We start from the raw sequence: 9,546 nt of genomic DNA, 5'->3' as shown, positions 1-9,546 counted from the left end.
TTTTGACGCTTTTAGTCCCTGAATGAGTATAAAGTTTATTTTAGCACACCGAACCCCTCAAAGCCTATATCTAAGCTATGTAAAGGATATTTAGGGTGTGTTTAACTTATGACCATGTTCCGGAATGTTTGTTACAGTTCAAGTTGGCATACTTTCGCAGTTTATCAATTTTAGTCCCTGTAAGCGAATTAACTAGATTTTGCCATACCAAATCCTTAAAAACTTATTTCTAAGTTATGTAAAGGTTATTTAAGGTATGTTAAACGTAAATTGATGTTCCGGAGTATTTTTCGCGTTAAACTGATTACGTTTATGCACCAGTTTGCTTATAATTCTCCAGAAAGTGATATAGAGTTTGAAATTGAACAAAAGTCAAAACATGAAAACATCAAACACAAACAAACAAACATTGGGATCAAATAACTTTATTTCATTGATAACGAAATTGTTCACAATGATTACAAGCACAAATGTCACAGAGTTCACTTTATGTTTCTTGTCTGAACGGTGTGAGTTCTCATTCTCACACTTCCTCTTTCCCTCATCAGAATTCCTAAGCGATCTTTGCCTAACCGCATCAAGGGTAAGAGATAATGATAAATCAGCTACAGACCTAAAGGTAGTAGGTCGGGATGCTTTCACACTAGCTTTGATCTCCAGGGCTAAACCCCCAATGAAACGGGCTATATGTTTTGGTTCCGGTGTCACCAAGTAAGGAACCAATCGAGACATGGTATTAAAACTCGTAAGATACGGGACATGGTATTAAAACTCGTAAGATATGCCTGACAGTCCAAATTCTTCATAACCATGTCAGAAATTCAGTCTCGATCTTCTCAACTTCATGTTGAGGACAGAAATTTTCCTTGATCAAAGCAACAAACTGATCCCAAGACAGATTGTACAACAGGATCTTCCCAGTAGCTTGGATTAAAGACCTCCACCAAGCTAGAGCTTCTCCTTTAAACAACTGAGATACAAACTTCACAATATCCCTATCAGTGCAACCACTGATATCAACCACGGTATCCATCTCGTCTAGCCACGTCATGCAATCAATGGCTCCCTTTTCCCAGTGAAATCCCTGGGCTTGCAGGAGACGAAATACCTATATGAACAGGTCTTTGTATGTGGCTCTTGATCAAATACAATCTTCTTAGATGGAACACTATGCTGATTTGAGGAGTGTTGAGCATCATCCTTCTTTGACTCGTGATGTTTAGAAGGTGGCTTACTATGAGCCTTAGAATGAGTCTTAGGGTGTGATTTGGAATGGGGTACTGATAAGGTCTTGCTATGCGTACCACTTGATTCCCTAAACTGCCTGTCCACGGCTTTAGAAACAGTATTATCAATCAATGCTTGAAGTTCCTCACCAGTTATGTTGATCCTGGTAGTTTCATGATTCTCTAGAGGGTGACTGTTGACTTCTTCAGATTCCGCCATGTAGCTTGATTGCTACATAAAATGGTGACAATGATTTATTCAGAAGTCTATAACAGAATTGTCATCTTATTAATTTATTAACCATGGTATTAATAAACCATATTGATTAATTTGTTAAGCATATATATTCAGGATTTTTCATTATAATTATCCTCTGTTTAATTAAAATATAATAATGGCACAAAAGGCCAAGTCACAAGGACAAATTTAAATTATAAGCCATGATCTTATAGGATCAAGGCATTAAGGCTTGAATCATAGTTCATTACCTTTTTCTTGACAGAGAGTCGTAGACTACAACTGTCTTTAGTCTCAAAGGACATTAATTATGGCCCGTAGGCATTTCATCACTAATGGATGATTAAATAAAATAGAGAAAAAGAATTGGAAGAATCCAATATAAGGATGACTTATGCGATTTTATCGAATCACATTTGCCAGGAGTGTTAACATGTTTTCAGATATTAACAAGGATCTGAATCTTAATAAGGAACTACCATCATGGCCCTGTCTTAAAATGACACATTGGCTAGGTTTTTCCTTTAAGATTTTGTTTAATATATATATGGCAGATCCTACAAAAGGAATGATATTTTTAATTTGTTTCACATTTTATATTTGTGCATATAATGATAAAATTTTGAAATTTTAAATTAAACATTCCATTAAATTAAAAGGGAGTACATATTTGCCCTAAACGGGACTTTAACAGAAGTAACTTGCCCACGCAGGGGCTAAACTGAAATACAAGTCCTCGAAGGGACTAGGTACATAAATAGATGTCCACGCAGGGACTTAATTAAAATTGAAAATACAAAACAACAAACAAACAAGGAATCCCAATGGTCCCTTCTGTTCTTCCCCTTGATTAAATTTTCCAGACCCTTAAGAAATCCTCGGTGGCTTCTACGCTCTTCTTTAACCTCACGCTCCACCTGGCTCAACCTTTGAAGAATCTCCTGCTGCTGTATTGGTTGGATCTGTGGCGGCTGCGGCTGCTGCTGCTGCAGAGGTTGAGGAGGTGGCGGGTATTGGTACCCATAGGCCGGGTACCAAGTCTGATATGGGGCTCCGTAGGGCCCTTCAGGATGAAGAGCATTGTAGTTTGCCGCTACCAGGTATGGGTCAACATCGGGGGCATTATAGTAGTTATAGCCAGAATGGCCTGGCTGCTCAAAAGGGTTATACGCCGCTGCACCAGCGTATGAAGGTATTGGGTTATCAAAACCCATATGTGGTGGTGATGGTGGTGCGACTGGCACGGAGTTCACCTCGGAAACAGGGTTTGAAGGGCCTCCCATCTGCGGGTCTTCATACAGTGGCCGGTAGTGACTGCCACTAGAAGGTTGAGGGGTGCTGAAACGGAATCCCCCTCGCACGAACATCCGTGCATTTGATCTTCTCCGCCTCGGTGGCTCTGGAGGCGGCTGCTGCTCTGGCGGCGGTGGCGGTGGCAGAGTGACCGCTTGAAAACGAGAATCCTCAGAGGGATCCTGCTGCTGCTGAGGTGTTAGGTTAAAAGGGGGAGTAAATTCCCAAGGGTACGAGGCAAACCTTGCTTCATAGTTGTCTGGGCCTCGGTATGGTGAACCGTGAAAGGACGATCCATCTGAAATTTCGATGGGATGCGTCGGCGTCCCACTCGGTGGCATCTTCGGATCGGGGTCATCATCCATATCCATAGCGTGATCACTGGAGAAGTGATCTTCTGGTCCCAATGGGTTAAAACCCATTGGTTCTTGCACCTGATTTGCCGAGTTGAACCGGCTCTGGAAGTACGGGGTCGGGTCCTCGAAGGCACGGTGTGAACTCGACCGTTGAAGTGGAAGGAAGGAATGGCACGAATTGTTGGGCTCGTTCTCGGACTGTGGCCCAAAAGAGTGAAGTTACGAAGGTGAGGAGCTTAGCGAGACAGAATGCCTCGCAGCCTCTAAGTATGTCCTCCAATCCTCTTGGGGACTCGTGCTCATCGTCACTGATGGAGTTCACCGGTGAGATGGTCCGGCTTCATGGTCGTGGCTGGTGAAGATTGGGGCCTTGCCGCCTTTTCCTTGTCCTCGAACCCATGGTGGCATCTTCTGTTCCTGTCAAACAACAAAGGAAACAACCAAGAAAACAATAAAGGACAAATAAAAGATTAGGATTAGTGCTAAGTCCTTTTGCCTAGACTCGGAAGTCAAGGAATGTGCAACTGTGTCATTGAGATTAAACACAAAAGGCTAGTGTTTAATTCACTCAATGTTGGCTCTGATACCAACCTGTCACACCCCAATATTTCCACGTATTACCGGTGGGCCCGGTGCGGGAGTATCGTGACGTAGTTGATATCATCGTAGTCAATTTATCACAGTTTAATGCACAACGGAAGTCTAAAAGTAAAAATATTACAAACCGAATTGAAAGTAACAAAGTATTACAAACGAAATGTAAAGTTTCCACAGGCGGATCAAAACAAAAAGATAATGTTCAACAGATTTTCAAGTGATAAAGCTTGCATAATTCTTTATTTAAATCACTCTGGAGAAACCAGCCTATTCCGCCTAGTACCTGCACTTTACCTTTTGGAAAATACGTCAGTTTACACTGGTAAATACAATTAACTGACACTTTTGAAAATGTTTTAGGAAAATTGATTTGAATGCACAAGGCACAAATAATCTTTTATAACTTGGGATAATTGTTTAAAAATAAACTTGTAAAAGAATTATATGTCTGTTATACGTTCAGTAGCCCGGGCTTAATACCGGGTTAAAGATTAATAGACACACCACATAATATATCCCACGATCAGTTATTCTCGAACAGGCGGGTACATTATTTTACATACGCACCGGCAGGTGTATGCCTACACCCCGTGCTTAAGTCGTGGCCATTTCAATGAATGGGCCGAGGATATCCAGGACATGGTCATTAACCCCCCAAAGGCTTAAAACAAACAAAACTGATTGAACGGGTTATTTCAATGATTTAACCTTCATATGATTAAAAATTCAATACCCGACCAAGTGGTATTTTATATACCGTACCCCAAGCCCGTATAAGGGAAAATAAGTTAAAAGTATTTACCTGAGCAAATTATACAAATTTATCCCAGCCGTATACAATCAGCAAGTGCAAATATCTTTTACTGGGCTCCTAAATCTGGAACAAAGGTTTTAATAACCTATTAAATTCCTAACGGGTCTTACTTAAGTTTAAACTTAGACCGGTTAGTTTTAAAGAAGATATACGGTTCAAAACGCAAGATTAAGCAAAGACCGGATTTGAATGTGGTTTAGACCTGACAAGTACGAAGACTTGTATAATATGGGTAAACTAAACACATTCTGGATTTTGAGGTAAAAGTGATAAGGTTTGACCCGTTTCGGTCAATTTATGCAAACTAGTCACATAAACCGTACCGAACGCGAAAAATGCATAACGGGTAACCAAAAGAGTCATCTACAGGTTTCACAAGTTAATATGCCTTAAATATGTTGTGATATCAGTAGGATACCTTCCATTATGCCCAAAACGAATTTAAAATCAATTTATGCCCCGTAGGGGTATTTTGGTCATTTTAAAGCTTATAAAAGAGATTAAATAATAATCTGAGGTTCTGGTCTAAATTGATCAGTAAAAATATTTATTTTTGTAAGTCATAACAGTAGGGTATTGCATACATGTGAAATTTATCATTTTTAACCAAACTATGCACCGTAGGGGCATTTTGGTCATTTCACATAAGTTTTAAAGGTCAAAACTGGAAATCTGAGTTCAAAACTTTTACTTACTGTTAAAGTATAAAAATATACTTAAAACATTAGTAGGTATTAAGTCTTATATGTCAAAAATAGTTTTAATCCGTATTATGCGTTTAAAACGCGTAAAAAGTCAGTTTTAAGTGATTTTCAGGTTATATAAGGAAAGCTGAGATTTTTATCAGTCCAAAGACTGAAAATATTTTATTTAACATATAAAATCAGTAGCAAAAGGTTTGGTATCATAATGTTATGTAAAACTCATTTTATTAGCAAAAAGGGTATAACCGTCAATTACCGAATTAAGGCAAGAACCCTATGTTATGATCAGTTTAAAAATAATTAAAAATCTTTAAAAATCCCAAAATATTATATTACATCAGTGGGTAAAAAGTTTTGTGTCGAAATTTGGGTTTAAATACGCTTTATGCTAAATATGCCGTTAAATTAATAAAAAGCTTTCAAAATACGATATTGAGCATAACTCCTAATTTAGACCTCAAACTGATGTCAAAATTTTAGGAAAAGTTTAAAAATCAGTAATAAATGTTTTTGTCCTCTCACACTTTCAAAAATCTCGTTTTTACATTAAAAGGGCATAATGATCAATTTTAGGCATTTAACAGAAACATGCAACGAACTAGGATTACAAAGGAACCACATTGTATAAACTCATAGGGTTATACTAATATGTAATATGGTCCTAATGGAACCCTAAGACATTTCTAAAACAAGATAAATCGGGTCAGAACTGAAAGTCAAAGCAAAAGTCTACTTTTGCGACTTTCGGTTCCGAACCGAGCCTAAACTCGGAATTGTCGGGTTGAACATGCTTAGACATGTTCTTACATAATTTACCAAGTTATTTTAGTGTTAAAACAGGTTCCATAACTTCTACATTGCTAATAATGAATTTATTTGCAAAAATAGCTTCTGTTGACTTTTTAATATTAAGTTTGACCCGACAATTGACCAAGTTAGAATGATAATCAGGGGGTGCCCTTTTAAGGACTTATTACCCACATAATTACCAACTCATAGCCACTTTCAATTCAAAAAATGATTGGACCATTAGTGATTAATCACTAAGTCAAAGCTTAATTACGACGGCTTTGACTTTTGGTCATTAAGCTAATGAAACTTGAACTAGAGAGACTAAGATTGCTTACAAAGGCCCTTAGCATGAATTAGGATCTTGTGGAATCTTGCTTGAAGTCCAGAGAGCTCCTGAGAGTGAGTTTAGAGTGATTTTTGCAAGTGAGCTCAAGAACTAGAAATAAGAACACTTATATAGGAACTTAAACTTCCCAAGATCACTCCACATAAGTCTAAGATTGATTCCTGATCATCCCAGGTGTCCCCTATGCATGAAATACCATTGGTGCAGCCCCTGAATTCGAAAACCAGCTCTCAAAGGCGGTGGAACAGGCCAAACCCGCAGCTGTCAACATCTTTCTGTTACTGGCACTTTTACACGGCCCGCGTAAGCCTAGGCCTTGGCTTACGCGGCCCACGTCAACCTGTTAAACCGGAAAAAAGTTTTTAAACTTTGCATTTTTGGTCCCTGGTCCATATAATCTTTAAATAACTTCCATTTATTGCATTTTGGACCCCCATAGTTAACTTTTAAGGACCTTGGGTCATTCACTAACTCCGTTAAGCTCCCGGTTAGTTGTATGATCACCCGAAAAGTCTTGTTTACTTCGGAACTCCACAAATTTAATATCTAATATTCTTGTGGACGGAATATTAATTTATTTACAATGTTTTTGGGTTCGTTAAAGGTCACTCAAAGGTAACTTTAACATGTTGACACATTTAACCCCTATGCTTAGCAAGATCCTTATTTTTAACACACACAACTTTCAATGTTTGATAAATTATCCATTAAGGAATACGAACGTCGTGTGAGGTCAATCAGAGGCACAAGAATGGCATGTTGACACTTTGGATCCCTTTATTCACGTATTCACATTGTTTGGCAATATTAGTCCCTCGGAAATAATTCCTCACACGTTTAAAGTCCATGACACGTGTCTTCATTATATTGGTTCTCTTTTTTACGAGGTGTTACACCACACGATTCCAGTAGAACTATACGTGAAATAACACCCGGTTCCATGCTCATTGCAACAGAAAACCTCGCTGGCTTGTATCCCTTAGACCGATCCAGAATTCTCATAGTGAAAGCGGACCAAACTACCAGATTTCAGGGTCTGATACTCAACAGATTTATCCCTTGGGATGCCATCATACCACTGGACGAGGGGTTTAAACTCCTGAAGGACGCAACACTATCTTATGGTGGTCTTATCATAAACGTGGACGTCTTCTTCTTTCTTTAACTCGACAGTCTGTTAGAAGTGAACACCCCGAAGCTTTACCAGGCATTTACTTCCTTGACCAATTAGCAACATTCAATTTAAGACAGAATCTGGTCTGAGGTGAACCGTTGTGGACCTGTCTGTGGTCACGAAGAGCCACAGAACTTTAATCATTTGTAGCATCGAAGGTGGGAAGGTAGTATGGATGTCAAGACTCCGAGACTGAAGCTCACTAAGAGTGATCCAAAGCCTGAAGCGCGATCGACCTCTGTGAGTTATTCAATTATATTGATTCATGTTTGTTTATTTTATAGTATCGTTGACCATGTTTAAGGAAATTAGATTATTAAAGTTGTCCATGTTTTAGTTTTACTCCTTAGGAACTGTTTTTAGTGTTCAACAGTGAAAGCTGAAGACCCATGTGTGTTGTGTGTTTTCATATTACTATGGCTCAAGTAATTGCCAGTCTGCCATTATGGTCTCATGCCTCTAAATACATTTCAAGGAGTTATGAGATGTTTTTTTTTTCTCCAAATACTCAACAAATTTAGCCCCTCAAACTCGAAGTTATGAGATTTTTTTTTTTTTTTTTTTTTTTTTGCAAGCATTGAGATTCCTTAGTTGTATTATATTAGGGTTTTATGTTCTTATGATTTGATGAATTGATGATTTGTATGTAGGGGAAACTTAAACTTATGTTCAGAAATTATTCATATTTTGGAAAATGTTACATTTTACAAAACAAAAATTATGTAGCAAGCTTTACATAACTTCATTTTAAACTATCATTATTCCAAGGGCAGGACACAAGTATAGTTTGAAAATTAGAATTAGAACTCAAGTTTATGATAGAACTGATTTATTGATATACTTTTGTTTTGAAATTCATTTGTTCTTTGTGCAGTTTGTTTGGTATTTGACATGATATCCCTTTCAACAATGGGGGAGAAGGCGATCTGCAGTTGCTTGCTTGGGTATGAATTAAGCAGGTTGGCATGATTGTAGTTCATTTTCTGTTTTTTATGGTTCATTCATTATGATACATAGTAGAAGGCATAGGTAGCAAGTTATAGTATCAATTTCAATTGATTTCTTAACTTTGATTGACAACTTGGTTGTATGATATTCATCCGAATCCAATAGAATTACAAAATCAACACCAAAGTTTGAAGCTTTCTCCACTGTGCTGTATGTGTTCATGATTTAGGTGTGTGTGTTTGTTTTCATTCAAAAATTAAGAGATGTCAAATACATCATCATTCCTTCTTGATCAAAACACAACACACAATTGACTTGTAGTTGCCTAAAACGATCATCTTTTTGAACTACATGTCAAAAGTTAGGATACTGTAAGCATAGATACAGTATTATGGCTTTCTAATTCTATTGTCATCAGTCACCAATCATTTGCATTTCCTTATAATAATAGCAACCTTTTAATAAAAGGTTATTTGTCGCATAAAGTATCTCCGCCACAACGCGCGGTAAGCTATAGCAAGTACCCAATTAAAGTGATGTCGTGTGAACAAAATACGTATCGGTAGGCGCTTTTATCTCTCTGCTGCTATATTGAATGCTGGTATCGTACCGGTACTCTAGCGAAATGAATTGATATTTCCTGAAACCCGTCGCGAAGCGCGAGAAATTTCATTCATTTATATCGCTGCACTATATATTTTTAACATATATATGCTTAATTTAATCTTTCATGTATCAATTAACGCTTTCAATTTAACAAATTTTTAATATAATTTGCTATTGCTTACATTTTCTTTTTTGCAGGACTCATTAGGTGGAATTTTAAAAACAATGATACTAATGTTAGTCCATTTATAAGGTAACACTCGAGCTGGTCATTGCTTACAAGGATCAAGTAGAAAGTGTTATTTTTTGTCTTTAGATTAATAATTTGTTAACATGAGTGGGTTTTCATGCTTTTATATGTCTATATATCTTACCTTAGTCTTATGTTTTTTGATGATGGCATGAATCATGATTTGGAAACAGATGATCGTATTTTTTAAGTATATATAGAG

Source organism: Helianthus annuus, chromosome 17, assembly GCF_002127325.2.
Source record: "Helianthus annuus cultivar XRQ/B chromosome 17, HanXRQr2.0-SUNRISE, whole genome shotgun sequence".
Classification (NCBI taxonomy): Eukaryota; Viridiplantae; Streptophyta; class Magnoliopsida; order Asterales; family Asteraceae; genus Helianthus; species Helianthus annuus.
This window is presented reverse-complemented; position numbering follows the sequence as displayed.